Source organism: Peromyscus eremicus, chromosome 8b (genome assembly GCF_949786415.1).
Source record: "Peromyscus eremicus chromosome 8b, PerEre_H2_v1, whole genome shotgun sequence".
In the NCBI taxonomy this organism is placed as follows: domain Eukaryota; kingdom Metazoa; phylum Chordata; class Mammalia; order Rodentia; family Cricetidae; genus Peromyscus; species Peromyscus eremicus.
Window position 1 is genome coordinate 60,497,469 of NC_081424.1, and position 20,452 is coordinate 60,517,920.

Consider the following 20,452-nt stretch of genomic DNA (forward strand, 5'->3'; position numbering starts at 1 on the left):
AGCACATGATGGGATTCATTTTTCTGGCCACACAGGTTGGATTCTGAAGCGAAGCTTGATCAAGTTCCTCCTGCTCTGCCTGGAGCCATGTCACAGGCAGGGAGGCTCCTGTGCTCTCGCAGACTCTGGGCTTCCAGCTGTACAAGAAGCAGGCCCAGGACACCCTCTCCTTTGCAGCTTTGGGCCTTTCCTTCAGGTTCCTCACTACAGGGCTCAGTAGTAACTCTTTTAGAATGGCCTTTCTTATCTCACTTAAGCTGTAGGTCAAAGGTCCTTCTTGAGTTGGAGGGTCACAGGTCCTTGTCATGTTGAAGGTTTTCCTACTTTCATACATGCTCACACATACATTTTAAAAGCTTATTAGTTTAAAAGAATCAATACTCTGCAGGTTTTGTGGGGTCGGCTGAGATAGCAGGACCAGTATGTGAGGACCCAGCCATTGAGAAACCATGTCGCCATCAAAGCAGAATACCCCCAAAGCATGAGCTTTTAAGGCAACTGGATGCCGGTTTTAAAAGGAGCATCCTGGCTTCTGGTTGTGAGTGTGTGTGTGTGTGTGTGTGTGTGTGTGTGTGTGTGTGTATACCTGTATATGTGTGTGTGTGTACCTTCATGTGTGTGTGTGTGTATGTGCATGTACGTGTGTGTGTGTGTGTGTGTGTGTGTGTGTCTGTGTGTACCTGCATGCTTGTGTGTGTGTGTGTGTGTACCTGCATGTGTGTGTGTGTGTATGTGCATGTACGTGTGTGTGTGTGTGTGTGTGTGTGTGTGTGTGGCTTTCTTCTCTATTGAACCTCACCTTCAGTGTGTGCAGGCAGTACACCCTCTGGTATTTATGTGGGAGTTGCGGGAGTCCTCAAAGAAAGAAGAGGTAGATGGAGTGGCTGAGAATCCTCCCACCCACAGTGGACACCCAGAGAACCTCATTTTCTTTGTGTAGAAATTAGAGGGAAAGCACCAGTCCTCTTCATATTGCAGAATGTTAAGCCTTAGGGCTGCATTTGAAGTCCCGCTGCCCATGGTGCTGGCAGATGTCTGAGGGCTTGGCTGGCCACCCAGCATGTCTTTCCTGTGTTCTCTTCATGTGCAAGGTGAGGGTTTAGTAACCAGTGCTCCATGTCCTACCCTGTTCATAAGCTGTGTCTTCAGAGCCGTACGGACTTCCTCTCCCGGGCAGACTCACTGTAGTGCTTCAGGGCCCCATGCTTTTCTAGCTGCATTCGAGGGGGTCTGACATGTGGAGAGTTCAGGAAGATTTGTGTCCCAGTAGAGAGGAAAATTTAGAACACCTCCATTAATCTGTGAGTATGGGCATACATTGTTGAGAGAGAGAGAGAGAGAGAGAGAGAGAGAGAGAGAGAGAGAGAGAGAGAGAGAGAGAAGCGGGTACTGGAAAGACTTCAAAGGCCTGTGGAGAAAGAGGACTGAAACGTTAGGGGGCCTGGACAGAATGGAACACATTGCTGTAGAAAAAAGGAACACAGCATGACACATGGACCCATGAAGCGATCTGAAAACAATAATAAAATAAACCACACAGCTGGGGAGACTGAAAGAGCATGAGATTCTGAGTTCAGACCCCCAGTACCCACAAAAAGCCAGCAGGTCCTGTGGCCACCTGTAATCCCAGCATTCAAGAGGCATAGACAGGGCATCCTTGGAGCAAGCTGGCTCATTAGCTAGACTAGCCAGAATTGGAGATCTGTGGGTTCCGTGAGAAACATTTAATGTGAACTTTAGGCCTTGACATGCACACATGTGTCTCTCTCTCTCTCTCTCTCTCTCTCTCTCTCTCTCTCTCTCTCTCTCTCTCTCTCTCTCTCTCTCTCTCTGTGTGTGTGTGTGTGTGTGTGTGTGTGTGTGTGTGTGTGTGTGTGTGGTGTGTGTGTGTGTGTGTAAGCTTCCCACATCAAGAACTCCACTTTTCCCTAGCAGGGAGGAAGTCCTTAGTGGCTGGAATGCTGCGGAGTCTGGCGCCCTCTGGTGGCAGGAGGCCTGGATGGTCTGCAATTCTAGTTACACAGGACTGGTGTTTCCTCAGCGTTTGCAAGCGTGGCTGGCTGGCTCTAAACCACTGTGCCACAGACCCCACCAGGACCTTGGCTCAGGCTCCCCAGAACCCCATCCTTGCCACACCTACTGACTAGATCAACAGGTAATGTACAACCGGCTGAGATGGGTGAGGCTTCAGGTCCAGACTGATGTAGGTCCTCTGAGGACTTCCTGTCCAGCTGTGTACTTGCGTCCAAAATTACTGGTGCACACCCCAGGGTCCACAGAAAACCCCAGGATTCCATGGCTGTCACCTCTGCTTTGAGTTCTGTGTCCTTCTCTATTCTCCAGACCTCAGGATGAGGCGAAGGGGTAGGTTTTCTCTGCAGGAAGCACACGTAGTGTCTAGGCACGAGCTGTTAACCCAGTACATTCTCAATAGCAGCACAAAGGGCAGTCTCAGGTCCACGCTGTATAGTACTGCATCCCCAGAACCTCATGGGAAAGTCCAACAGTGTTGTGTCCCCAGAACAACACAGGACAGTCACAGGCTCTCAACGTGAAAACCCAGCCTGCAATTTCAGAACACGTGACATGATACTTTTCACAATACAATAGTTGTGGCGGATGAGGGTCAGTGTGGTCATCTGCCAGTCATTAGATATGTATACAGAGAGAACAAGAGTGGGGGAGGGGGAGGGGGAGGAGGGAGTGAGCAAAGGAGAAAAAGGGGGGAGAGAATGGAGAGAGGGAGGGAGAGAGGGAGAGAGAGGGGGGGGGAGAGAGAGAGAGAGAGAGAGAGAGGAGAGGGAGGGAGAGAGGGAGAGAGAGAGACGAGTTCTGTGAGCACTTTCAAAGGCCTTGCCTCTTATGGCTGCATTGTAATCATGCTTTTGAACATGCATGCCACTGGCACACACGCCATTAGCAGAACCACAGAGAGCCACCCCCTTTCCCCAGGGTGAGGTAAACAAAGCGTGTTCCGTTTATGAAGTTGATGGTTCAGATTTTAGCCAACCTTGGAAATGAATCCCAGGTGCTGGCGATGACAGATCAAACACTTTTTTGGAACACGTTCTTTATTTATATAATAAAAATATGTTTCGATTGTCTAACACAATTTTGGCATGTGAAACTGATCTTTGTTTAACGTATTAGATGGTGTTGAAAAGTGGCCTGGGTTCTATGGAGGAAACATCCACTATGAGGGGGAAGAGCCCCAGAGTCCTGGAACCCATGGGGAGTTGAGGGAGTCAGCGAGGTTGGGTGCCACCCAGAGGAACGGAACACCCAGAACTCTGCTTCCCAGAGCTGTGGGTCAAAGGGAGATGAGAGAGAGAGAGAGAGAGAGAGAGAGAGAGAGAGAGAGAGAGAGAGAGAGAGAGGGAGGGAGAGAGAGAGAGAGAGAGAGAGAGAGAGAGAGAGAGAGAGAGAGAGAGAGAGATGAGATTTCTCTTCCACTTTCCACTGCTGGTGTCTCAGAAGGCAGCTGCCAGCCCCAGCTGGGAGATCATGGGGTGAGATAACATTCCTCTAGGAACAAGAATGCTCACCCCTGTTATGTATATTGGAATGATTAGAACAACATAAACACCCCCCGACTAGGGGAGCAAACGAGTCTCTGATAAGCAGAAGATGAACACAGAAGATGAATCCTCTGCAATGTTGTCAGTCCGGGAAGGACCAGAGCAGCTGTGGCTCGGGGCAGTAGAGAACTCCAGGAGATGCCCTGAGAAGCAGCTTCAGTTACAGGTTGCTGTGGTAGCTGGCCCTGAAAGCCTGCATGTGGGTCATGGTGGGAACTGTGGAGGGGAAGAGGCAGGAGAGGGATCTTCCCTGGGCTGTGCTAATAGGAATCGTGTCTAGGGTGACTGGGAGGTGGTGCTATGCTGGGGACTTGGCCAGCTGCTTTTGAGTCCTGTGGATGTTATTTGGAGTACAGGCCATCTTCCACGGAGCTGCTGTGGGGTGCTTTCAGGCAGGAAGACTAGGCTCATGATGAGAGGCAGTGTTTTCTTTCTTCTGGCTTGACTTGGAGACCAGAAGACATACTCAGGGGCAGGACAGGGAGAAGGAATTTCCTTTGCAGTGACCTTAGCTCCAGCCACGTGGGCAACCAAGGGCTAGGAAAACAGTGAGCAATCGGCCCTGGAATGTGTGGCTAGGAAGAGTTAGTTAGCAATTGGCCCCAGAATGTGTGGTCCATGGAGGGAGAGCTTTCCAATGTCTTGTGAATTAGATTCTGCATTCTCAAGCTTCTGTGAAATTCCTCAAATTCCATTACCTGGGTTCTCTGTGCTGCAGAGGTTATTCACATTCATGGTAAAGAGAATCTTGACTATCAAAGAGACACCATTCTGGCCTGGAGACTGGTCCCCAGATAGCTACAAACGCTGTTCAGAGCAGTTGGGCATGGTGAGCCATACCTGACTCTAGGCCACATGTAGACTCTACCCTCATCACTCCCAAGCTTTACATGTGCCCTGCACCAAGAGATGAGCCTGTTGGATTATGCACTAAGGAAAGTGGAATGCTTAAGTGATGACATATATTATCCAGAACTATCCAATCTTTTGACATCGTGACAGAAGTCATTCATAAAGTTCACATAGAGAACTTCACAACTAGAGAATTGTAGAATTACAAGAAAAAAATCACAAAACATATGTAGGTAAGTTTTGGTTTTGTGTTAGGCTAACAGTCATAGTTTATCCCATGGTAGATGTGGCCATGTGTCCATATAGGCTGCAGGTTGGATGTACCTGGTGAGTCTTGAGTAGTCTTGTGGACCATTTCAACAGGGCACCTGCGCTATTTTTAGACCTGTCTTCAGAAGGGCCAGAAGGAATTGATTCCTTGACATCAGGACACCCTGCGTGGGGTGCAATAGCCTTACCAAGTCCTGAAAAGGGGCAGCTGGTTCTGGGACGGTGTATCCACTGGCGCAGAGGCAAAGTCTCTGCCTTCAGCACCCCCAAACACAACAGCTGCGTATTGCTCAGGTAGGCACACCCCATGCTCTTCTGAGGAAGTACTCTCATTTGCTTTTCACAGGACTCTTTTTAGAATTTAAGACATGCCACATGTGATACCTGGGAAAGGTGGTTTTTTCCAGCCATCCTCCATGGCATCTGCAGTTGGAGGCTGCTCTCTTTGTAGCCCAAAGTTCATTCCTGTTCCGAGGAATGTCTAGTTGTTTGTTGACACTTTGGACAAGTTCGTAGTCCAGGCTTCTCAGGGAACCTGAGCAGGGCAGGTGGACAGTCACCACTCAGCTCTGATGCTCAGTGTCAACTGGGAACACAGCTCCTTCACAGCAGCACAGCCGCTTGACAGCAGGATCCTCTAGCCTCAGGGGCTGGCACATGGGGTGGGGGATTTGTACCCAATCAGTAGCTCTGGGAAGCCACAGCCAGGGCCCTCTTCATCCCTTACCAGGTCTCATTCACTCATGCATTCAGACACTCACGTATTTAAGCTCCTATGTGTTCATTAATTCATTCATTCATTCACTCACTCTCTACATTCATTAACTCAGATATTCAGATAGTCATATGTTCACTCAATCAATCATACATTTAAGCATTTTTTCATTTATTAGTTCACTCATTGATTTTCATTCATCTAGTCATGCATGCATTCAGTGCTGTGTGTGTTTGTGTGTGTGTGTGTGTATGTCTGTGACCTTCATGGGGAGCAGAGAGAAATCCTCGGAAGGCAGGAAGACAGTTTGGCTCAACACTATTCAGTGGCCGGTGCTGGTTCAAGCTTAGGGTGTCTGACCCCGAGTGGTTTATTTTAGGCATATTTAAGCACAACACAATTCGGTGAAAACTCTCTGGTGATATTAACTGAATCCCATGTAGACAACAAAGCATGCATAAATCTCTTTTGAGGAACAAAGTAAGCTAAGTAAAGATTGGACTTGACTCCATCGAAACTCTTTGTAAAGTACGTGTGACATCTTCCATAAAGATGGGTTCTATAGACTGACTGAGAAAAACAAGCTTATGATAAGGGTCTGGGGGAGGGCCCAGGGTGGTCTCTGGCCACACAGATAGTACAAAGGTCACCAGGCTAGAAAGCATGTCCGCTTCTAGCCTTCTGGGCAGATAACAGGTCTTGCATTCCTTCCCTTGAAGGAAGAACACTGTGTGCTAAACATTCCAAGTTCCTCTAGTGATGTTTGAGCACAAGGACCTCTGTGTCCCCTACAGTTCAGTCATTCGAGTACACTGGGACTAATTCACTCACTCATTCATTAATTCACCCTTTCGTTCCTTTAATCATTCATTTTCTTACTTGGATGTGGGAATGTGGGTTGATTTCTAGGGTTCATGTGCAACCGCTGGAGAGATGGATGTTTTCAATGAGAGTGACCATCGTTAGCAGCACAAAGCTGGCCATGAAATTGTATCCTCATTTCCTTTGCGTAGAAAATACCACGATAAACTCTGGAAGGACACTTGGGCATGACTATCGTTGTTGGCTCTATATCACTTGGCCATCCTGGGGCCTGGGACTTCATGGTTTCCATATTGACTGTATTTGTTTCACAGCTCATTTGTCTTTTCTGTTGATGCGAGAAGTCGATTTTGACATTTGAAGGATATCACAGCACTGTTCTATAAACATTATTTTAAGAGTAAAGTTTCACTCCACTGGCTGGGGAGAGAGTTCAGTAAAGAGATTTAAGTGTAGGCATGAGGACCTGAGTTTGATCCCTAGGACCCAAGTAAAAAAGTTGGGAGCTGTGGTGCTCACTTGGAATCCCAGCGCTGGAAAAGAAGAGAGAAGACATGGATCTTTTGGTCGTGCTGGCCTGCTAGCCTCACCTAACAGGTGTGGTCCAGGCTGCGGAGAGACCTTGTCTCAGAAATAAAGTAAGCAATGACGTCTGAGATTTCCTGTTGACAAAGAGCCTTCACTGATCTAAAAGCTAGGTTTGTGGGGAAGGTGTGCACAGAAATGCTTGTACCTGATGTCTTATACTGGACACTGCCTGGGAGACTCTGGAACATGGAACTCAGGCTTCTGCATTGTAACCTGACTCCTTAAAGAACAGCCAGGGATCAGGGCTGTTTCCAACTCCAGTGGTCCCAGCGCACAGATAACCAGACAACCACTGGAGAGCTGTAAATGCCTGATGCATGGGGTCGCACCTGGGCTTTGGACTAACACGCTCCCATTGTGCCTGGCCATCAGGACTTTAAAATGCCCCCTAGTTTTCCAAATGTGCTGCCACCATGGATGGCCCTGCATTCTATCACACACCCTCCCCAGCACCGCCCCACTGGCTCCTGGCTGTGAGCCCAGGTGAGGTCTGCTGTAGCATAAGCTCCCAGAGGAAGGCAGACTCGCTGGGAGTGGACGCTGGCTCTTGGCTGGATGCCTTTCCCGCTGTGTGATGGATGATCTCGCTGCTTTGCTTTAACCACCTCTACGATGGATGCTGACATCTAACCCCACGTCTTCCAGCACAAACAAGGAGCCATCATTGGCAATGATAAATGGGACCAGGCCGGAGCAATGGAAACAGCTCTTCAGTGTCCTTAGTGCCTTTCCCTTGGAGGGAGGCAGGATTAACCACGCACTGGGCAGACAGAAGTCCGGTTCTTGGTTGGAGCCCTAGGTGAAAACCTGGTCTCACTAGGACTGTATTTATAGTCAAATTCCATTGCCACTCAGAGCAGTATTGCTGTTTTTATTTTTCATCTGGAAAATGACTTGCAGACTTGCTGGCTCATGGTGAGGCTCAGAGTCCTTTGTGACTCCATTTCTAAGTTTTTTTTTTTCAAGATTCTGGCAAAAGCTGTGTCGATGTGCGAAGAGTGCAGAGTCTGAGTGATGAACGGTTTCAGAAGAAAGCTAGCAGAGAGAGAGAACGCAGAGAACCCTGTGACCCTTGGTTAGCAGTGACGGCTTACCCTAACTCCTCCTTAGGCAGACGTGAAGTATTTTTCCTTTTCCTTTTCTTACCCTTGCTCTGTACTGCACAGGAGAGCTGGTACAGCAGGAATGACTCAAGGCTCTTCATTTCTAATTCACACATGGGTGTCCCTAAAGAGTTCTCTCTCTCTCTCTCTCTCTCTCTCTCTCTCTCTCTCTCTCTCTCTCTCTCTCATTTACTTATTTGCATTGCCATGCTGGGATAACCCCAGACCCCCTTTTCCCTCTTCCTGCTTACAGATCCACTGACATTTTCTGGCAAAGCCTAGACTTGGGAGAAAGGAAGAGCCCAGGGGAGAGGTGTAAGGCTGGAGTGGTATGATTGGCTCTTAGGACCACTGACCTGAGTTTCTAAAGTGCACGAGCCAAATGGAAGTGAGCCACAACTGCTCACTGTCTCCTTTGTAGCCCACAGTGGCACTGGGCCTTAGTCTTTCCACTTTGCAGGCACCTCACATCTATGGACCCTGAAAAATGTCCAGGCAGCCGGGTCCCACACCCTGCTGTAGCTAGAGTTTTCCTGCCTGGCCCATCTCAGGACAAATCTCTCTCACCTGCCAGACCCACAGCCGCTAAGACCCGACCAAGTAAACACAGAGACTTATATTGGTTACAAACTATATGGCCGTGGCAGGCTTCTTGCTAACTGTTCTTACAGCTTAAATTAATCCATTTCTATAAATCTAAACCTTGCCACGTGGCTTGTGGCTTACCGGTACTTTACATCTTCCTTCTCCTGACAGCGGCTGGCAGTGTCTCTCTCTTACCCAGCTTCCTGTTCTCTCCATTTGGCTCTCTGTTAGTCCCACCTATACTTCCTTCCTGGCCACTGGCCAATCAGTGATTTATTTATTGACCAATCAGCAACACATTTGACATACAGACCATCCCACAGCACCCTGCTGTCGCACGTGATCCATCTGTGTGGCTACCACCCTCATCTTGTTGCTCTCCAGGACAATCTGTAATGCTGACTCCATATTGCCTGTTAATAAATCTCACCTTTCCTTATGTGAGTATCCTGCACTCCATAGTGCCAGCCAGAAAACTCACCTTTCCTTACATGAGTATCCTGAACTCTATAGTGTCAGCCACACAGGAACCAGCTGCCCTGTCCCTGCGAAAGAGCTGAGATGATGTTAAGATCTGAGGGCACAGCTTACTGACAAGCTCTGCAGTGTTACTCATGATACTGCTTAAACCCAGATATTCAGGGCTGCTGGTTCAAACTCTGAAGGCCAGGCTTTTTCCGAAAAGGCAGATTGTTGTAGAATATTATTTTAAGATGTGTTACTTTTGTTTAATGTTGCATTTGTTTAACTCTGTGAAGCTGTGTTACTTTTCCTGTCTAAAACACCTGATGGTCTAATAAAGGACTGTACAGCCAATAGTGAGGCAGGAGAGAGAAATAGGTGAGGCTGGAAGGCAGAGAGGATAAATAGAGTGTGAAATCTGGGAGAAAGAATGAGAGAGAAGTAGCTGAGAAAGAGGAGGACTCTGGGAGCCAGCCACCCAGCTACACAGCAAGCCATGGAGTAAGAGTAAGATGTACAGAAGTGAGAGAATGGGAAAAGCCCAGAGGCAAAAGGTAGACGGGATAATTTAAGGAAAGCTGGTAAGAAACAAGCCAAGCAAAGGCCAGACATTCATAATGAAGAATAATTCTCTGTGTGTGAATTATTTGGGAGCCGGGTGGCAGGCCCCCCAAAGAACAAAACAACAACAGCAGGGGGTACTCCTATCTCCCTACAGCTTGCTGACCCCATCCTATGCTAAACAGGACAGCAGGCGTGACAAATGCTGAAGCTGTTCACACGGAATCCTTGCCAACAACTACATTCCCTCATCACGAATTCTAGTAAGCTTCTATCTAAGAGGATTCTATGCTGCGGAAATTAATTGAAATGTATGTATGACCCTATGACATGTATTTTTATGGCAATATATGTTTGGTACAAGGAGCAATGAAGCAGTGAGCCCAGGGCTGCCTTATGTCTGGAGATGCCGTACTGATCATAACGACTACTGCATTTTCTCATTGTTGCTAGGAGGCGGGTTGGTGGTTTGTGCTCTGTTGCTCAGAAGTCAGTCCATGGCCACCAGGAGCTGCAGTTGATTGGAGAGACCCAGAGTCCTTCAACAGGTTGCTCTTGAAATGACCAGCTTGAGCAGTAGTGCCACCAGGGGGCACTCTTGACCCATGCAGGACGAGGTCCTCCTGAGGGCTGGCTGGGTTCAGAGGTGGCCTTCCTGTGGGAGACAGAAAAGTAGTGCCTAGCCTGTTGACATACAAGGCAGGAGCAGACCCTGCAGGCTCTCCTCACTCAGTTCAAATCCTGTTTTTGAAGCTACAGGGAGGCCCACCTTCTTGGGGAGGAGCTGTCTGTCTACTTTGCCACAGGTAGAGTCAGATGAAGGACTGGAGGAGCCAGGTACAGGAGCTCAGGGCAGGTTTTTGAGATATCCTTGGGATAGACTGTGGCTGGGTCTTGGAGTTCTGCTGGGCATGGGTGGGTTGGACAGCAAGGTTCAAGGGCCCCATCGTCCCCCTTGGTTTTTGGAGGTCAGTCGTTCAGGGTTTTGTGACTTAGACAAACGCCACACAGATGAATTGTTATTTTGCAAAACGGGCGCGTAATGAATACTTTGGTTAGAAAATGCAAGCGTGTCTGACCTTTCTGTCGCTGGCAAAACAAAGAGGCAGAAGCCACACTCGGTCGACACGGTTCTGGCCCAGAAAATCCGAACAAGCAGACAGAGCAGAAGACATGAGGTCCCTGCGCCTGGATGCAAGTGCCTACTGAACATCTCCGTGTCCGGACAATGTCCCTGTTACCTGAGTGTTAGAACAAGATACATCACTGCAGGACCCCCTCCAGAGCTTTGGTACATGTACTGTAAGCCTCCCGTGGCCAGGATGGGTAGATGATTTGAATGTATTCATAGTTTGCAAGACCTGAGAGCAGAGTCAACCTTCAAGAAATGAACACAAGTGCTCTATTTGGTGTCTCTTCCCTTCTGGTCCCCTAGCCTGATTTTGGCTCCAGTAGGACTTCATTTTAACTTTACGTCAGCTGAGGTCCTATTCCTAACTAAGCTCACATTCACAAGAACTGGGAGTTGGGATCTCGAAGTGTCATCTCAGGTGACGAAACTCAGTTCATAACAAGAGGTGTGTATGTGGGGGGGACTTTGGGGGTGTTTCCTCTGCTGGCAAGCACCTGGTCATCTGCAGGAGCCGCTATGTACCACCAGATGGCCCTTGGGTCTCAGGACAGGTGTGCTCAGGCCTCTACAACCCTCAGTGGGGAAACTGATTCCCGTAGTAGCCATGGAGCTGGATAATTACAGCCCCTGGTGCTGAGACCCTAGAAGGTTCTCCGCTTCTTTACGAGTCCTTATGGCCACAGTAAAGGGCTTGCTTTCCCCTTCGTCAATTCTGAAAAGACTCGTACTGTCCCTAGGCCACTCTGGCTGGATGTTCCCAGGCTCGACAAGCACTCCCGGTGGGTTAGGAAAAGGGAGCGATGAGGAGTGGCTACCTGAAAGAGAAAATGTCCCTCTGAATTTACCTGTCTCCCTGGAAAGGGTGTGGGGACAGACAGATTCCTTTGAAACTCTCCTTGGTCAGTGCTGGGAAGTTATACGCTGCAAAAAAGGACAGGAAGATTCTAGAACCAACGGCCAGATCAGGCATAACACCTTTGGGGTGCCGTGGTAACACTTGCATGCATGTATATAGATATCCCTGAACATAGGAATACTCAAAATGCACACAGATACAAACAAGCACCCATGCATGCACCCTTCACACAAGGATGCACACAAATCTCTCTGCATGTATGTGTGGGCTTACATGATCCTTGAGTACATATGTACATCTCCACGCACTCATCCACACTTGGTCACACTCACAGGTGTGTGTGGCTATTACAGTGTCAACTGTGGCTAGATACTGGCCCAAGATGCTGTGCATGGTCCCAGTGCCTGATCTAGATGCAGATCAGAGACCCAGTCACTCTCCCTGAAGGCCCATGCTTTAACCTTACACCTTACAGGTCTGTCTGCAGGGGAGGCCTCCTCCGGATCTCTCCCCAACCTCCAACCCAGGTCACTGCTCCTCTCTTCCTCCACGGACACGTGTCTCCTATAGAGTCCTCACTGGTGTCTGCACCTGACTTGGAGCAGCCTGATGCTGTAGCAAAACTAACAAGGCCTTTCATGGGTTTTTATGGCCGTATTTGCTACTTAGAAGCAGTTTGCTTTGATGTGGTGTGCACCCGAGCACGAGCGGGCTACCGGCCCTCAGCAACAGTCCGCTCTAGGCCGTGGCTCTTTCTAACAGTCTTTTATGGCCTTGCAGGTGCCCAAGGCCAGGATGAACTGGGCGGGCAGGCGGTTATTGATAAGGAAACTTAATACCTAACAAGTGCCAGGTGACATTTCCTCCTTGATCCACACTGGGATGAGGGCTTAGATCTGAGCTGAGGTGAATAAAGAGGATGATTGTGAAGGGAAAGGAAAACAAACCGTCACCTGCCTGGCAGCGATTAATGCACACCTGTGTTGACTTACTGGTAATGAGAACTCTTTCCCCTCAGCTCAGCTGGCTCTCCGCTTACCCAGAGGCCACATCTTTGGGCCCCTTTCAGAGAGAACTATGGCCTCTGGGGAAGATGGGTCTTTGTTCTTTCAGTTTAGGAATGTGGACAACAGAAACTCAAATGAACAACCTTAGTTCCAGTTGAGAGTCTTAGCTCCAGGCTAGGAGGCGGCACAGATTCCCTCGGAGTCAGGGCTGAGCCTAAGGTAGGTCCCACCATGCAGGAGATGCACTGAGCTGCGCCAAGGCCAAGCGAGAGCCAAGCGGAGCTGAGAAGAGACAGAGGCAGGTGGAGGTAGGGCAGAACTTAGCTAGAGCAAAGCCAAGGTAGGGCCGGCGTAGTTAGAGCAGAGCAAGGGTCAAGGCTGTCAAGGGCTAAGCCTAGCTAGGGTCACTCAGAGCTGAGTTGGGCACAGCACTGATTCCGCTGTCCCGGGACTCCATTGGTCCACTGATTCCATTACATCCCAGTACTCCTGCATGGCTTCTTATCACCCTCCTGATGCACACTCACTGCACACCTGCACTCCGCCCAGGCCTGTGGGCCCACAGAGGTATCATAGTTAGCCAGCACATTTATCACGTCTCCTTATTTCTGTGAGTGAGTAAGCTTAGTAGATGAGACAATGGAAACAAGAGATCGGGCGCTTCCGGAAGGTCTCGGCAGTGGCGCAAACTCGGGAACACTGTAAGGTGGAAAGGGCTCCAGTTCGCAAACCATTATGAAAGCCAAGGGGATGTGGTGTTGCTTCTCCTTGGAATGAGAGATGGAGCAAGGAGAGCGGCAAGTCCAGTTCTCCTGAGGAAGAGAAGGACCTGGGCCACTGACTGCAGCAGACATCCGAGGCAGATGCAGCTCTTGGTGACACTGGGCCTGGACATGGCCACCACATCAGCCTTGCACCCCAAGCTTGATACCCAGCTGTCCTGGATCTGAGAGAGAGGGGACACAAGTGAAGGGTGACGTGCTGGAAGAACAGACCTTCCCCCGTGAGGCCAGCTTCGGCATCCAGCACATGGCTGTCATCTGGGGCCGACTGGTGGTTCAGACACGTGGTTATCTGGGTACAGCCAGAAGGAAGGGCTGGTGTGAGGACAAGAAGCCTGGATGGCACAGGGAAGATACAGGGGACGGCAAAGCCACTTTGCTTTTCTTCCAGAAATGATCCGTCCATTCCGCTAGGGTCTGCCACCTCCTGCAGCTGTCTGGAAACCCCAGCTCCTCCAGATAAGGTTGGGTATGGGGCCAGCTATTTTCAGGACCTTCTTGGAGGCTGTTACTGGTGTCCTGGCTGAGGGGACCTGGGGAAGCCTTGTGCTACGTGTACACTCCTCCAGGTGCCCGTTCCTCTCAGGTGACTGCCTGGTTCTAGCCAACTGAGGAAGGACTTCAGCATGTACCCACGATGTCAAGGGAGCCACTGTCCTTGCCCCAGACTGCTCAGGCCTCTGGAGTTTCAACGAACAGTATTTGCAGAAACAGTTCTAGATCCCATGAAACCATGAACACAGGACCATGAAAGTCCCCTGTCTCTCCTGCCCAGAGTCACAAGATCTGGCCCTTAAGCTGCCACAATAAACTCCCAGAGCACGTGTGGGAGGGAGCACATGCCAGACTTCCTTTTTGCCTGTCTGTTATCACTGTCCCTATTAAGTCTGTAACCGGGTGAAGACGTAGTATGTGGCTGTGGGAGCAAAGGGGGGTGGGGGGACTCAAACTTCATTCCGTCACCCCTCAGTTTTGAGAATTTTGATACCCCATGTCAGGTATCACAGTACATAAGCCCCCTTATATGAAAGCCGTGTTCCAACATTTACCAAATGCATGTGTATGATGAAGTTGAGGATCCTTGGCTGTCAGTCCTGGAGGGTCCCCACGGACAACCTTGAGTTACCTGTGCCTCAGTCTACTGGAGCAGACAGGCTTATAGAGGCGCAATAACAGCCTGTCTCCCCAGTCCTTCTGGGGTAAGGAGGGCTGCTCTGGGGTCAGTGGCATCGCTGGGGTCGATGACAGAACACTGGGAAGCCAGCTGCTGCCTGCTCCCTCATCTGGCTCCTCAGTCTCTGACCTCGAGTTGGTTCCTTTCCCAGGTCGCATGGCTCTGAACAAGGTGTTTTGGGCTGAGAATGAATTACCTGGGGCTGGAAACCAGATCCGGCCTCTTGGCCCATCTGTCCTGGAAGTGTCAATATGGAATGATGTCAGGAATGCTTTTCTATTCTTTTAAACGTCCTCTGCACGCGGCTGTTTGGACAGGTCTTACACTGATCAGGATAATGGACTCCATACATTCGATGGTTTAGAATATCTGAGCCAATGCATCCCCTTTCCATGGCCTCATAAAATCTGACATTTATAATCTTTCTGTAGTCAGGACTTAAAAGATTGGTAACACGGAGGTGGCCCAGCCACATATGCACATGGTTAGAGGAATTTTTAAATAAAGACATCTCTTGGGATTTGTTTTGTTTTGGTTCTGTGTTTTCATACCACCAGATGCTTAGTAATCTGTTGATTTAGTAAAGTATGTATTTCATCCCCAAAGAAAACTCTCAAAGAGTTGGCATCTTCAAACCTCTAGGCACGGGACTAAATTTCGAACAAAGACCCTTGGCTTCTCCAGACCCCAGCGGGCCCCACCTGTGACAGGGAAGGAGGACACGGTGCCATTTTTTTTTACCATCTCTCACTGCACCATGCGGAGCAGATTCCCTTACCAGCAGTGTTCAGGAGTAACCAGGTGCCACACAAGCAGACCAGCCAGGGCTCACGTCTACATCTGCATAAACACTCTGATTTTTTTTTTGCGGGGGTGGGGTGGGGTGGGGGGTGGGGTGGGGTGGGGGGGTTACTTTCTGTTCTCTCCATCAAACTTCTTTTTCAAACATAAGAGCTCTTAAAGGAGTTTTTTGTTCTGTTTTGTTTTTTTGAGACAGGGTCTCTCTGTGTAGCTTCGCACCTTTCCTGGAACTCACTCCGTAGCCCAGGCTGGCCTCGAACTCACAGAGATCCACCTGCCTTTGCCTGCCCGGTGCTGGGATTAAAGGCGTGCACCACCACCACCCAGCTGAATGTTGAGGTCTTAAATGCAGTGTTTTGCTTCTACCCGACACTCCTCTGGGGTGCTCAGAGCTCCTGCTCAGCTGGGAAAAGGGAAGTCTTCTGTCTGTTTCTTTGATCCGAGGACAGAGCAGAGCTCAGAGCTCTGAATCCTGAGGCTCCTCAGCATCTCCATGGCTTTTGTCCTCAAGGGCTCAGCCTCAGACCGTGCAGCTGGGGGTGACAGAGATGGTGGTCCAGTGGTCCCGGGTTGACTGGCTCCTGAGGTGGCTCCATCACTGAAAGACAGAGCTCACATGTGTAGCAAGAATCTTAAAAGTTCTTATTAATAAAAACAAACCCAGGGCCTGATATTGGGGTGAATGCTGGAAGATCAGAGAAGCAGAACAAGCCACAGCTTCCTCACCTCACCAATTCCTCAGCTGATCCTGTTTCCTCAGACTGGAAGCCTCTCAGTCCTCATTTAAAATGAATCTCAGCTGAACTGTTGCTCAAAAGCCTAAAAGCTTAACCAGCCAAAAGCTTCTAGTTCCTGGTTTTCACGCCTTATATACCTTTCTGCTTTCTGTCATTACTTCCTGGGATTAAAGACTCACTTCCTGGGATTAAAGGCTCTTATTACCATGCCTGGCTGTTTCCAGTGTGGCCTTGAACTCACAGAGATCCATGCCTCCCAAGTGATAGGATTAAAGGCGTGTGCGCCACCATTTCCTGGCCTCTATATCTGTTCTGTTCTGATAAGTTTATTAGGGTATACAATATTTTGGGGAACACAATATCACCACACACATGGTCCACACTGCTGCTGGGTGTGAGCCCCCCTCCTTCTGCCTGTGACTTCATGGGGAGCCTTGCAGGGTTCCTTTTGATGTTCCTGTTCTTCTCTGGCCGGAGACCCCAGCTCTGCCAGTGTTTGGTAAGATGCACGGTCTGTTGTAAGGCTCCTTCATCGTGTTTCCAGCCGACTCATGGTGATGCTTGCTAGGCCACACAACTGCTTCTGATTCTTGAATGAGAGGGTGTGTGCCAGACAGGTGAGTGTGTGGCGTGTGCTGTGTGAGCCACACTAGGTTCCCTGTCTTTCCGGCCATGAGACATTAGTGTGAGGTGCAGAGTGCCTTCCTGCAGCCAGAACTTCATTTCTGTAGTGGGGCTGAATCGGCTTAGAAACAACGCCCACCTCGCCTCATACCCAAGCGGTTCTCAGGAGAAATTAATGTGCTCCAATGTCCCGGGATCAAATGACGTCTGAAGGAAACTGATCTGTCTTGACTGGTCCAAAAGAGGATTGCTGCCCTTTCTAAAGAAGGGTTACACTCTTAGAAAAGACCAAGAGATTTTCCCTCTTTCCTGCTGAATTTTGTGTGTTCTGAGCCACATTATGTCCCAGGGGTGCCTAGGCATTCCTCCTAGCCTGAAAATGATGGTCCAGGGGAAATTGGGGTAAGGCCCAGTAAACTGCAGGAACTAGAACATGAATGTGATTATTCCCCCACCCCCATCTCTGGACCTAGCACAGGGAGTATAGCTTCCTATTGCTGCTGTGACAAGTCACTTCTCCCTCGGCGACTCAAAGCAGCACAGATCTGCTGCCCTAGAGTTCCAGAAGTCATAAACCAGAAGTCAGACTCACTGGAAAAGGGGTAGGTATGGATAGGGCTGGTTCATTCTTCAGGTTCCAGACAACCAACCTTTTCCAGTTTCTGGAGGCCTATGTCTTCCTCCATCTTCTGAGAGTGTCATTCACTGTAGCCTCTGCTCCTGGAATGTATCCGGAGTCAACACACTGTCAGGTAGGTGTTTCCTCCTCGAGGGAGGAGTTTACAGGGCTAAGGAAGATTAGAAGACTCAGGAAACTCCTGAAACTCACAAGCCCCCACCCCCACTCCCACCACAACCCCCAAGCTGGTAAAGGCAATTAACAACAGCTTGAGAGAGAGCTTGGATCAGTTGAGTTGTGCGGGTAGCTCTGGGGATGCAGATCCTGTGAGTTTCCATGCAGGCCAGGTGGGACTCTGGGGATGCAGCTGTCTCAGAGTCAACCATGCTCCTGTAAGTAACTTGAATAAACTCTGGTGCACCCAGTTAGATTGGGTATTTGTGTCCTCAGTACCCTATCTGGGGAGGGCAGATAGTTATGTCTCCCAGAGAAAGTCATACATGAGACCCTCTCCCCTTTCTCACAAGGACACTTGTGACTGTGCCCAGAGCTCACTAGTTAGTCTAGGATCTAATATTAGAAACCCACCAAGGTTTCTGACTCAATCACATCTGCAAAGTTCCTTTGCTGTAAACCATCCACAGCCTTCAGGGGTTACAGTGAGACTTCCCAACTGGTCCCACTGGCGAAGGTTTTCTGTAGGGTATACACTGAGGCCATATGGATCCTGACATATTCAAACCCTCTACCGTCAATTCGTTCAAGGCTCTGAAATCCCAGCAGTGCTATACCTGAAGTCACCGTGTTAATGTGGAGTAAATTGGGAGTGCTGGATGTCACTGTCACAGAGCTCATACCTGGAGGCCAGCCTGAGGACTCTTACTTAGAAAATCTCCCATTTGCAGCGTGTTGGCTGTGGGTGCTAACAACGACCATGAGTGACAGCTGTTAAAATAAAACAGGAGCCAATAAAGGAGCAATGAGTCCCACTGTGGTCACAGTTACACCAGCCAAGCTCTTGTAAACGGTAGGGCTGTGAGCCCTGCACTGGGCTGTCTCTCTGGGAGTCTTCATGACACCTGGCATGATGACTACTCAGCTCCCACATGCTTGTAATAGTATCTACAGAAGACGCAATGGGTCTTTAGCTTCTCCATCTTACTGTATTTAATGTCCTTAAGGGGAAGAGGCTCGGCCCTCTTTGTTGTCTTGGTTCCCTTGCTCATTAAAAGGTGGGTATTCACAAAGGGCTAGACCTTTCAAAACTGTCATTGAAAATAAACATTTTATCATTAATAGTAAATTATTTTTGGTATTGTGGTATAGCTGATTGATATAAGACATTGGTATCAAGAGTGAGATCATTGGCTACAGCTATACCGGGTAAGCCAGAGGAGGCTTTATGTTATAGGAAGGGTTTGGAGAGCCTTGAAGGATCAAGCTATAGGAACTTAGAATGCAGTGAGGAGAATTTATTGCGCAGGTTTGTGCAGTCTCGGAAGAGCAGAATGCTGAAGGAAATGTGGACAGTAAAGGCCATCTTGATGAGGGTTCAGATGGACACAAACAGTCTCCTGGGAACTGAACAAGAGGCTATCCTTATTTGCACAACAACAAAAATCGATTGCATTTTGTCCACATCCTGAGACTTTGTAGAAGACTGAGCTTGAGGTGATGGACAGCTTCCCTGGTGGAGGGAATTTCAAGGCAGCACAGTGTCCAGGCAGCAGCATGAGGGGGACCTTCTGCTTTAGTCAACTTTATCGTGAGGATCAGCAGCAAAGAGGAACGGAACAGCCAACTTCAGAAAATCCCTGGCACAGCCAGGAATGAAATGTGTTTTTGTTGTATCCAGGGCAGGCATAGTCAACAGTATAATGTAAAGAACCAAGTGCTTCAGGCCTCTACCACAGGCTCAGAGGTGGAGAAATGCAAATGCGTGTTTCAAAGATTTTTCCAAGGCAGATATTCCCCCCAAAAGAGCCCTGGGGTGCTTGCATGCCCAGAACTGTCCTTGGATTCAGACCCATTTCCTTCTGTTCATCCAGTGAAATGTCCCAAGAGTACACCATACACATGGTTCAAGCATACTTCCCTCTGATGGCACACCTCACAGCTGCCTCCATGATGCTGGTTCTGTAGACACGCAGAAGGTAAGACTTATTGCACCATGGAGGTTTCTGGTGGGGTTTAAGGAGGATGCTTTGGCTGCCAGAGCACTGTGTGGCAGGGTCAGAGATACTGCATGTAATGAACAACAGGATAGTGGAGACCTAGTGATGTGAAACACGTGCCTGGGAAGCTCCGGATAGCGTGCAAAGCCAGCCTCAGAGAGTAGTCACGTGTGGTGCAAGCAGCCATGTTACAAGGGTGGAGCTCCTGGGAGTTCACGTCCCATGATCATGATCCTTAGACGTTGCTACGGAGATTGTGACTTCAGTTTTGGCCTTGGTCTGCTCCTTGGTCTGTGTTCCTTATTTGTAGAATATGAATCTGAGTGTTGAAAGTTCATAACCCGGGGCTCCTAGTCAAGTTTCTGGAGTCTTAGAGCAGTCTTCATTCAACTTGACCCTTTGGCTGATGGCTGGACAGGTGAGACTCGGAATCTCGGGGTGGACATGGGCCTTTGGGGCCAGAGATGGAACGCTGTATTCAGTGTCTCATACAGGCTGTGTGTTAAAGGCTCTCACTAGAGCAGTGCCCCTGGGGAATAGTGGGAAATAGAGCTGGGGCTGACTGGGAGGTCCTTAGGTCCAGAGGGCATGCCCTGAACTGTGGGGCTCCAGGCTCCCCATTTCTCCTTGGGCTTCCTGGCTGTGAGGTTCCTTCTATCCCAATCTTCACACCAGTACCCCACGATGAAAGCTGACTCCATCCAGCCATGGACTGGAACTAACACCATGAGACAAAAATAGCAGTTTTCTCTTCACAAGCTAATTATCTCAGGTTTTTTTGTTATAGTAATGGTAAGCTAACTAACACAGAACATTTCCTTTTGAGGAAATGATGTTGTTGTAGTTGGTGACTTAGAAAGGAAATTTCTGTGACCTTGAAATTTTTTAAACTATTGCTGTATGAGCAAATATTCATTATCTGTGGCAATGTGTTTTATGAAGACTTTTTCAAGAATATTTCAGGTATTTCTAGCATTTCCCCACCTCTACCTTCTCCTTCTCTTTTTATC